The sequence below is a fragment of the Notamacropus eugenii genome, chromosome 4, assembly GCF_028372415.1.
Source record: "Notamacropus eugenii isolate mMacEug1 chromosome 4, mMacEug1.pri_v2, whole genome shotgun sequence".
Taxonomy (NCBI): domain Eukaryota; kingdom Metazoa; phylum Chordata; class Mammalia; order Diprotodontia; family Macropodidae; genus Notamacropus; species Notamacropus eugenii.
This window is the reverse complement of record NC_092875.1, coordinates 42284179-42296282: the sequence shown is the minus strand read 5'-3', so window position 1 is coordinate 42296282 and position 12104 is coordinate 42284179. Positions and strand designations below refer to the sequence as shown.

At 38.8% G+C, this 12104-nt stretch overlaps 1 non-coding gene across 1 annotated transcript; it reads right to left on the bottom strand.

Annotated features, from left to right (window-relative positions):
- Positions 1-1793: 1793 nt before the first annotated feature.
- Positions 1794-1925, bottom strand: LOC140502936 (U4 spliceosomal RNA). The gene has a single exon (XR_011966654.1). It is a non-coding gene; the product is annotated as a U4 spliceosomal RNA (small nuclear RNA).
- Positions 1926-12104: the final 10179 nt, after the last annotated feature.

Here is a 12104-nt window from a genome sequence, read left to right as displayed (position 1 = left end):
CATATATATGCATATGCATATATGCATAAGCACACACATTTGTATAAAATGTAACATACCTAGAAAAATTATTTGTTCCCCAAACTCTTAGTATCTATACCACAATATAGAAGTACAAATTCTGAATCTATAATTAGAATGAATTAGATTCATTTTGCACCCTGGTGTACACAGCAAGTCTCTTAAACTTTCTGATACTCTATTTTCTCATCTGTAAAATGGAACTCAAACTACGTGAAGTCCTAGCTTCACAGGGTGTTGAAGGTTAGATCCTATGAGATAATGAATATAAAGTAACATATAAATACCAGCCATTCCTGAAGGCAATATGGAAATTCCTATCTCTTAGAATCTTTAGATTCCTTCAAGGCTCAGTTCCTGTGTCATCTCCTGAGGATGGCCTTGACTGATAACTTGAGTTGTTAACTTTTTTTTCCCTGATATTATCTTCTAAAAAGTTACCTGTTTGGGAGAGGCAGCATGATATAGTAGATAGAAAGCCAACTGCAGAGCCAAAAAGACCTAGATTAAAACCAGACTTCTTAGTCATGTGATCCTAGGCAAGTAATTTAACTTTTAAGTGCCTGGGACTATTCTATAAATTATAAATGAGATCCTGATCTCTGTTGGTATAGTAGGATTCCCATAAAGAATTCCCTATATGAGTGAAATTACAGTTCTAGATGAGAAAAAAAAAAAAAACTTATTTAATTCTTGAAAACTGTATCCTCCTCCTAAAACCAGAATCTTCTTGAGGGCAAGGTCAGTGTTCCACTGTCTTCTTATTTCCATATACTCTAAGAAGCATAACAAATGCATGGTGCATCAGGTAGGCTTAGAACACATATCTTTCATTTTACTAACTTGATATGCTGCTTCTGAACCTTTAGTTCATATATGGTTCCTTTTTCTTTTTTCTCATGTAGGGCGTCCCCTCTCCTGGCTCTCTGCCTTTGCATAATCTCTTCCCCTTGCTGGAATTCACATCCTCCTCACCTTGGTCTCAGAATCCTGAGTTCCCTTCCAAGTTCAATTTCAATGCTACTGACCTTGCAAGATCTTTCCTGATCCCACTAAACTTCTGGTGCCCCACCCCCAGTATCTTAAAATTCTTTTCAATATACTCATGTGAATGCATATTTTTTTCTTTCAAATATAATGTTAGCTCCTTGTTGGATGGTACTATTTCAATTTGGTTTTCTCAAGGCCTCCCAGTTGCATTTAGCGCATAAGAAGTGTTTAGTAAATGCTTGTTGACTGATTAATTGAATATTGATTGTAGGATGTTTTTCATTTTTTTCTTCATAACCCCAGAGCCTAGTCTTGTGCCTTGTCTATTATAAGCACTTAATTAACATATATCTATTGTTGATTTTCATTGGAAAATATATCATGCATTATGCTCATGTTGGTGGACATTACTTAGAGCTTTTCTTCCAAATCTTCTCTTCTATCCTATCCTTCTGTTTCATGTTCCCTTTTGTTCAAAGCAGAATAATAAACATTGAGCCAGAAGAGGGTCCAGTAATGGTTGGTATAAGGAGATATTTGCAATTATTCCAAAAAAGTATTTCCACAACTACTTGCTCAACAGAAAGATTCCCAGCATGACGTTCTATATGGTCAATTACATTCAGATTTTCCACCTAACAAGTTAAGGGAGCAAATATAGCCTTGAGGCAAAACATGTTGACATATCACCATAGGGAGCAATCTATCATCTGATGACCCTGCTCAGTATTTCAGGATGGAGATGTGGGTGTACTTGGGGTGAGTGGAGAATAAAGATTTCCAGTCTTTGCACTCTGATATTTACCAACATGTATTCAAGTTGACATAGCGGAGTAATAGGAAAAGTTTTCAACCAGCAAAAATAGACTCATAGTTAGACCTCATTGGCTCTGATAAAGTCACTGCACAGAGCTCCGTGGGGTTCCTTTGAGGTTCACAGAAAAAGGTGAGACAAAAGATAGAAGGGCTTTGAGTCCAATTCTCTATCTGTCAGACTTTCTTTGGGAGAAGCAGAGGGATATAAGGTAAACAGGACTGGGTCTAGAGAGACCAAGGTCCAAATTTTGCCTCTAATATTGACTAACTGTCCCTGAGCCTCAGTTTCTCCATCAATAAAATGGTAATCACAATACCTGCCTCATAAGGTTCTTATGAGTGTCAAATAAAATTATATGAACAAGGTATTTCATAAACATCCAAGTGCTGGATGATAGATCTTAAGATGGATGGAATCTCAGATAAAATCTAGTCCAACCCATAACTTTTTAGTTGAGAAAGAAGTGAAAGGACTTTTCTAAGGTCATACAGGTAATACATACCTGAAGTAGGACATTTGAATCCAAAAACAGTGTTATCTCCATTATATCATATGAAATCACTATAATTGTTAGCTATCTTTCTTTACCCTAATTGTAAAGGCCAAATCTGAGCATGTTACTCCACTGCTCAAGAATATTTGATAACTCCCTATTATATTGTAGACCAAATTAAGTCTTAATTCCTCAGCAAGACTTTCATGGCTGTCACTGATTTACCCTCACCCTACCTTTCCAGCTTCTCTCCCTTATCCCACCCCAATATTGTATTGAACAGGTGTTGCCTCACTCAAATAGAGAACTTGAAAAGACCTTAGTTTGAAAGGACCAAGGTCTCCCTCTGCATCCTGGGCCATCTCCATCCATCTTGATCCCTCTCTGGCCACTGAACCCAGATGGCTCTGGAGGAAAACGTGAGGCTGATGACTTTACCCAACCCTCCCTCACTCAAAGTCAATTGCAATTCATGTCATCATCTCCCTGAGGTCATGGTTCTCTTTGAGAATGAAGGACAAACCACACACAACCACTCTCTTTGAGTTACCAAATACTTCTTGGCTTTTTCCACCTTCCTATCTTTGTTTGTACTGGTTCCTTTTTCTTTAAAGACTTTCTCCACCCTGTCACTACTGATGAAATTCTTTCATTTGTTAAGGTCCAACTCAAATGAGACCTTTCCAAAGAAACCCTCTCTGTCTGCTGTCCCAATATGCAGACACTGACTCCCTTTCCTTCCCATTCAAGTTATATTTTATAAACTGTTGATGTTTATTACCTTCTGCTTTCCATTACAGTGTTTTATATGTGTCATCTATTTTACTAGATGCCAAACACTAAAAGGAAGGCCACATATATTATTCAATAGCAGAAAAATGCTAATAGTCAGAATATACTTGAATTTCTGCAAGGAATTTGATGAATTCTCTAACGTCAGCCTGATGGACAAAGAAAGAAGTGGATTAGATCAGTGGTGTCAAACCTAAACAGAAGTGAAGGCCTCTGGGATTCCTGATGGTACTTGTTGACTTAGAAAACCATATGTTAATATTATTGTTGCTTTATTATATTTCTGTTTGCTTTGTAAAGTATTTCCTCTGGCATATTCAGCATATAATGGACAGCAATGCAGCCTATGGGCGGTATGTTTGACATCTCTCAGCTAGGTGCTAAAACAGTTCAGTGGATTTGGAATTGACTGTACTCCAAGTGCACTAATAAGTTGATCAATATTGCCTTGGAGTAAGAGCTGTAGTGAAATGCCCCATGGATCAGACATCAGTTTTGTTTTATTAAATTGCTTATCAATAATTTGAACAAAGGCATACATGGTATGTTTATCAAATCTACAATGACACAGAGTTGAAAGGTGCATTTAACTCACTGGATGATCCTAATTTTTTTTTAAATGAGAAAAATAATTGCACCTACCTCACAGGTTTCTTGTAAGGATCAAATGAGATAATAAGTGTAAAATGCTTTGCAAATTTGAAAACTTTCTATAAATGTGAGCACTTTTTAGGCTGAGTCAAGAAAAGTACTCTTTCTGGGCCTAGGGGGGTTGATAGTTAAGTTGTATTTAGAGGCATATTAGTGCAATGGATAGTGAATTTGAACCAGGAATCTGGAAAACTTAGATTGAAATTCCATCGCTAATACTAGTCATGTGAACTGGTCAGATCACTTGATCTCTCAGAGGTTTGGTTTGTTTGTTTGGGTTTTTTTTATCTCTAAAATGGAAGGGCAGATAGCATCTAATGCAACTTCTAGCTATAAAACTATGATCCTACTCTGCCTTGATGATACCATATCTATAGTACTGAGCTAAGTTTCAAGTGTCACATTTTAGAAAGGATGATGACAACCTGAAGTATATAAAAAGGAGGCCACCCATAATGGTGAAGTTTACTGGTATGACCATTGTTTGAAGGAAATGGACCACCAGAGGAAATAAGAGGTTCTTCCTTATTGAAGGATAACAAGTAAAGGGTTTGTCTGCTATTTTTTTTTAACAATGCTAATCAGGTTCCAACCAGTAATAGTTAATGAGTGGGAACTGAAAAGTGGCATATTTGGGCTTGACAAAGAAGAGAGAGAGAGAGACAGAGACAGAGACAGACACAGAGATACAGACAGAGAAAGAGAGAGAGGAGAGAGAGAGAGAGAGAGAGAGAGAGAGAGAGAGAGAGAGAGAGAGAGAAAGAGAGACAGAGAGAAAGAGAGACAGAGAGAGAGAGAGACAGAGAGAGAGAGAGAGAGAGAGAGAGAGAGAGCACTCTCCAAGATTAGTTGCTTCTGGAGGTTACAGGTTTCCTTTCCCTGGAGGTGTCTGAGAAGTACTGAGGTGATTTCTTCTCAGGGAGGGAAGAGGAGAATTTTGTTTAAATATTGGTTTTACTCATTGGCTGCTGTGACGCTCTTCAGCTCTCAACACCATAAGCATTTTCACAGACTTATCAATATAAAACTGAAAAAGATCTCAGAAACTATTGGGAACAACTTGTTTATTATACAGATGAGACCTAGAAAATTTGTCTTTTCTAAGATCACTAAATAAGTAAACATCAAAGATGAGATTTGAACCCAGGTCTTGTGATTCCAGGATTGATGATGATGATGATGACGATGATGATAAGCATTTATTAATGCTTTCAGATTTTCAAAACACTATGCAAGTAATATCTCATTTTATCCTGATAACACCCCTGGGAGATGGGTGATATTATTGTCACCAATTTGCAGTTGAAGAAATTGAGGTAGAAGTGACTTACCCAAAGTCACGGAGCTAGTATCTTAGAACACATATGAACCCAAATCTTCCTGATTCTCATTCCAGCCCTCCACTTACCATGCTGCTTGACTGTTCTCTTTTCACTGTTATCCTTGAAAGGCTTTCATGAAAAAGAAGCTGAAGGGTATTCTGCTTTGTCACAGAGGACAAATTAGGAGTAGGGAAAATTCTCAGTAATTAGCAGCACCCAAAAGTGTAATGGGCTGCCTTGTGAGGGAATGGGCTCCCTTTTACTGGAAGCCTTCAAGAAAGGCTTGAATAACTACTGATTGGGGGTGTCTTGGAGGGAATTCTTGTTGCATTTCTGGTTGGATTCTCTTCCAGCACTCAGATCATCTAATGCTAGATCACCTCAGGATCCATGGACTTCTTGCCATTCTCCCAAACTCCTGGCAGGATGGAGTTAGAGTTTGGAAGTAAGGAAGGCAAAGCCTGGTGACTTTCCCTATCAAAATGTCGGAAATGGGATTTATTATACTATTTAGTTTTCATTAGTCACCATTAATTGTGAGAAGTGCTTGTTGAAAGTCATTAGCTGAGGTCTTCTAGGTCATACAATGATACTTTCAATTAATCCAGTAAAAAAGCTCTTTGTGCCGCAACTGGCTACGTAGTTGTTAACATGCTATTAGAGTGCAGGCTCCAATTTTCTCCTTTCCAGACAATGCACAACTCGGCAGTGGCAGATATGATTTGCACGTAATCAAAGTGGATTATGCAAGCTTCTTTTCAAATTAATAGGAATAATAAAACACTTCACAGCCATTTTTATACCTTAGCCTTCTCATATTTTAGAATGTAGGCAGAGGGGGAAAAGAACTTGGTATCTATCTATAGCTCATTTATTATTTCTTTTCCCCAAAGCTCTAAGAAGTCTGCAGTGCAGTGCCATAGGGTTTAGGGAACACACACACACACACACACACACACACACACACACACGCACATGCACACATGTGTACAGGCACACACACCAAAAATATATATATATGTATATGTATATATAGAAAGTCCTTAGCCTGTATTCATTATTTCAGCATCTTGTGAAACAAATGAGAGACATTTTGGCAAGGATGGTGGTCTAGTGGGCAGAGCATTGGAGCTGCAGCCAGGAAGGTCTAAAGTGGAATACTCATCTGTAAAATGAAGATAATAATACCTGTGCTAACTTCCTCATAGACTTAGAGGGAGGCTTAAATGAGATAATGTAAGTAAAGGGCTTTATAGACTTGGAAGTACTATTCATTTGGCAGTTATGATTGTTATTGCGCTAAGGCAAATTTGGTCAAATTGTAGCTCTCTCTACAAATTGTTGCTCTGTGAAAACCAGAGGGCTAAAGTGGACCACACCCCCATTAGAGGTAGCAAGACGGCCCACCGGAAAGAGAGCTTCTTGTAGAGCCAGCAATAACAACCACAACAAAAATAGCTAGAATTTATGTAGCATTTTCAGATTTGCAAAATATTTTACATGTTATCTCAATGAGGCTATTATCTCACTTTCACAATAATCTTGTGAGGTAAGCGTTATTACTATTCTAATTTCACAGATGAGGAAACTGAGGCTGTGAGGTTTAGTCACTTACCTTGGATCGCATGGCTACTAGATGCCTGAGGCAGGATTTGGAAGTAGGTGAATCAATCATTGGAATGCCCAGGTTCACAAATGTAAGGAGATGAGGCAGGCTCTGAATTCAAGTCTTCATGTTCATCATGGTATTTGATTTTTATATAGCATTTTAAGGTTGGCAAAGGGATTTACAAATACTATCTCATTTGATCCCCATAACCACCCTGTTTGGAAGGTGTAATTATTAATCCCATTTTATACTTGAAAAAACTGAGGTTAAGTGGTTTGGCTAGGGTCACAGCTAGGAAGTGTGTGAAACCAGCTTTGAATTCAAGTTCTCCCTACAGCAGATCCAGTGAGTTCTCCACTCTACCACCTAGTTGCCTGAAAGTATGGGCAAGAAGGGAGAACCTTCTAGTCATGGAAGACACATAAGTGGTGTAGTGGCTAGATCATTGGACCTTAAGTCAAAAAGGCTTGAGTTCAAAGCTGACCTCAGACACATCCTAGATGTGACCTTAGACAAGTCACTTGACCTCTGTCAGTCTCAATTTCCTTAGTCATAAAAAGGGATTAATACCAGCACCTTCCTTACAATGTGGTTGTGAGCCTCAATTGAGATATTTGTAAATCATTTTGCCAATCTTAAAATGCTATATAAAGACCATAATGACTAAGAAGATTTGGTTTCATAGCCTGTGTCATCTATTTAATAGGTATGAGAAATTAGACATTCCAATTTTCCTCTCTCAGCCTCAGTTTTATCATCAATAAAATGTGGATAATAATAACATCTACCTCACAAGGTTGCTGTGAATTTCAAATGAGATAATATATGTGTTAAATGTTTTGAAAACCTTAAAATCAATATAAAGATAGTAGCTAAGCAGAGGCAGAAAACATCAACAACTGGAGGGAGGAGAAAAAGATGGAGATGGCAAATGATCTGTGGTTAAAAGATCCCATGAGGCACAGTTGAGGAGGAAGTACATTCCAGATATGGATTGCCATCTGTGCAAAGGTCCAAAGAGATGTCAGTAAAAAAAACAGCTCACAGGCCAGTTTGACAGGAATGGAAAGTGGATGAATGAGAGTAGTATGAAATTACTAGAAGGGAAGATGGGAACTGAATTGTCACGGACCTCAGGTGCAGGGCTAATGAATTTATATCCTTCCCCAAAACAGGAAGGACTCAAATTACTTGACTTAATAAATCTGTGATCTCATAGATTCAGGAGTTCTCTTCAGCACTGCAGATTTCAACCTAACTATGGGCACCCAATGTGTGTGAGAGTTGTACCCATCACCTCCAATGGAGTTGTTATGTCTTCCATGACATAATTTTTTCTTATTCCAGACAACACTTTTGATTGGCCAATAATAGGTCACAGGCCAAGCCCCACTTGGTCGTTGTTTGGGCCCTGATTGATTCAGAGTGAATGTAAGTAGCAATTGCCTCTGTTTTGACCAGAAACTCTAAAGGTCTTCCCCTCCCAGATCGATTAGTTTTTACTAGGTTAACAGGCCATTCTCTGCCTCATTTCTGAGCTAGCCTTAATTACTGAATGGGTAGTTGTCTCAGTCACATTAATACCTATTAAAGACCTTAACTAAAAAAACCAAGGTCTCCCACTGCATCCTGTGCCATCGCTAATTGTCTTGATCTATACCTTGCCACTGGACCCACATGAGTCTAGAGATGAAAGTGAATCTGGTTTTTGGCACAGCCCTCCCTCCCTTAAGTCCAATTCACTTTCATGTCATGGCATCACCTCCTTAAAGTCATGGTCCTCTTGGAGAATGAAGAATAAACAACAATAGAATTATAGAACTTTTCATCAAGAAAAGCAAAACCCAAAACTTTGGAGATCTAATTTTATAGATGGGAAAAATGAGAACCAAGGAGCCTAAATGACTTCCCTAAGGAATCAGTGGATCTGGGGACAACTTTACAGGGTATTATTTTTAAAAAGGGAGAGTAATACTAGTGATTTGATGTCTTTTAGAGAGTCTTAAAGGTAACTCCCTCTACCAATTTAGATCCTATCAACTGTATCCAGGAGCTAATGAGCTTAGAAAATTGCCTGGGGCATTGGGAAGTTCAACGATTTTCCCCGAGTCACACAACCAATATGTGGTAGGGACAGAGTTTGATTCAAGGTCTTCATGGTTTTGAGATCACTTCACAGTCAGCAATGATAAAGAAAGAGGGAGATGGGGAAGAGAGAAAAGAGGAGAGGACGGACAAAGAGGTAGTCTCATACAAATATATACAAGATATTTAAAATGTATTTTGTCTGAATAGAGAGCTGGTATGCAAGCTAGGAAAATCTGGGTTCCAGTTTCACCTCTGCCACACACTCTGTGATCCTGGGTGAGTCACTTAACTCTCTATTCAATTCTAGGCAACTGAGACCAAGTTGCAGAGAAGCTGCCAACATACAGTAAGTACTACGGGAAATTTCCTCACTTGAGAGTCTCCTAAACTGATCAAAAACCAGCCCTCTTCTGATTCCTTTGTCAGAAAATACACACACACACACACACACACACACACACACACACACACGCACACACACATGCACACACACACACACTCTCATGTATCTCTATATGTAAGAGATGTGTAGAAAGGTTTGGAATAAGGTTTACAAAAACAATGGCCAGTCATCTTCACACTTTGGCACATCCAAGTGTGTCCTAGCAACCATGCATGTATGCCTAATGAGCATCTATAGCCTCTTGAATAAGGTTGTGGGCAGGGAAGGAATTTACCCTCGAGGGAAATCTAGCATTAATTCTGGTGTCTACAGGACAGCCAGCACTGTGTGTGTGTTCCCATTTCTTCAGGGAAAGGTGAAAGGAGCAGGGTTTTGAACCTTTAGAAACCTGTCCAGGGGTATTTCACAGAACCAGAGAATTTCAAGAGTTGGCTCAGCAACCATCAAGTCCAAATTGACCTGACTAAAAATGCCCAACAAGGGTCATCTGGGCTGTGCTTGGTAGATTAGGCCTCTGCTGGAAGTTCTCCAGGGAAGTGAAGCCCACTCATTCCCTTCTGAGGTGGCATCTTCCACTTTTGTACAGTTCCCTTCAGTAGGAAGATTTTTTGTTTTGTTTTGCCTGATAGCTTAAATTTTCCTGTTTGTAAGTTTTGTTCAACATTTCTGTTTCTGCCTTCATAGAGCAGAATAGACAAATCTATTCTCTATAAACATAAAAGCCTGTCACATACTTAAATACTATCATGTCTTCCCCTAAATATTCTCTTCTGTAGGCAAAACATCCCCAGTTTTTTCAATTTATCTTTAAATGGCATGGTTTGGAGGCCATTTACCATTCTGGTCGTCCCCTTCTAGGGTCTCTCCAGCTTACCAATGTCCTTCCTGAAGTGGTGTGCCTACCTCCAAACACAACATTCTAGAGGCAGTCTGAACAGGGCAGATGACAGAAGAACAATTATCTTTCACCATTCTGAATATTTCTCCTCTTCTCTCAGATCTCTTATGTAGCTCATTCCGTTAGTGGTCATTTAGCTCTGTGTAGACAAAACTGCTTTCTCCTCTCTCTCAGTGTTCCTCCCAGTCAACAGGCAAATATAAGAGCTATTTTCAACCTGCTAACTGGGATAGGAAGCCAAAATAAGAGGCATTTTATTCATTTAGATAATCCCGAGTTACTTGTTTAAGGGAAATAGAGAATTTTATTAACACAGATGATTACAACTAATCCAAATTGTACCCTGCCTGGGAAATTCTTGAGACTTGTTTCACCTAAAATTGCATACCTAAGCACAATGGGTTAGGTGCATCTGCCATGAATTTTTTGGAGACACTTCACTATACTGATTGTTGGCTCGGAGCTGACATATTGAGCCTTATAAAGAATTATCTTCCAGACACACTATCACCAAACCTCAGCCCTGATGACATAGAACAGTATAGAGCCTCCCTTGGGAAAAGTCAAAGGGGAAAAGAAACCATTATTCTACATTTACTGTACCTCTTAAAAATAGATTCTTAGTATCCTTGTGGGTGAAAAGATGAGTAGGAGGGGAATGCAGAGCAATTAAGTAGTCTGCCTGATGGTCCTCTGCTCCCTGGAGGCAATCTGTTCTTGGCTTTAAGAACAATTTACTAAAAATGCTTGAAATCAGAGTGGGCTTGGTGGCCTGATGGGAAATTGTCTCATGCTGATTTCAGAAAAACAGGGTGTCTAATGCTCAACCAAATTTCGCAGGATTATAGATTTAAAGAATGTGTCTGGACCTTAAAGTTTATCTAGTCAAATTCTCATTTTATAGATGAGAAGACCCAGTGAGTTGCCCAAGGTCAAGCAATACCAGAGGTTGACTTTAACTATCCATCAATCAACAAGAATTTGTTATATTCCAATTATGTGTCAGCTGCTGTCTGATTCTGAATTTAGTAATTTTTTGACCATTCCATCTCCTTTTAGATCTTTAAGCTAAGTTAGAACATCTGCTTCTTATTGATGCTGGTGTCTTTGCATCCCAGACATTTCTGGACATTCCTACTTTTCCTGCCTCTCACCTTGAAATCGAGCTTTCTTTGGTGTGAAAGAAAAAGAGGTGAGTCAACCTTAATGATTTGAACATGTTTTCTGAGAATGTATTGAGTATTCTGTCTCCATAGTCCCTATTCTGTGTATCTTCCCCCCTCATTCCACCCCCACACAGAAACAGACACACACACACACACACACACACACACACACACACAGCAACTTCCCAGTCTTTCTTTGAGGGGATGAAGTTATGTGTGACCTAGAAGTGATATTCAACTTCTTGTCTTCTTCAGTGCCACTCACAGATAGAAGTCCCTGGCATTTTTGTAGGAAATTCAAGACATGTTTTTTTCCAGAAATTTGAAACATCAAGAATTTGGATTTTATGGGAAGAATAATAGTCATGAGTCATTTTCATTGTTAAGAATTAGAAAGGAAAAAAGAGCAGTATGTTATGTACCTCACTTTCTTTTCCTTTTCATCTTGGTTAAAGGAGGGACAATGTTATATAGCAGATAGGTGACTGGACTCGGAGTCAATAACACCGAGATTCATATCCTACCTAAGCATGACATGGACAAATCACTGTGTGACACTGCGAAATCATTTAACCTCAAAGTACCCCCAGGTAATCTCCAAGAGCTAAAGTTACAGACTGGAACCTAATGTGAAACATCTGAAGGGAGTTTACACACAAGGAGTTCCCTATGATGATGATCCATAGTTCTGGACAAAAAAAAATAAATAAAGATTGGAGTCTACAATCATAGACTTATAGGAGAAAAGGACTTTACAAGTCAAAAATTTCAACTCACTAATTTTACAGTTCTGGAAACTGATGCCCAGAGAGATTAAGTGATGTGTGCAAAGGCTTTGAATCCAGGGACTCTGA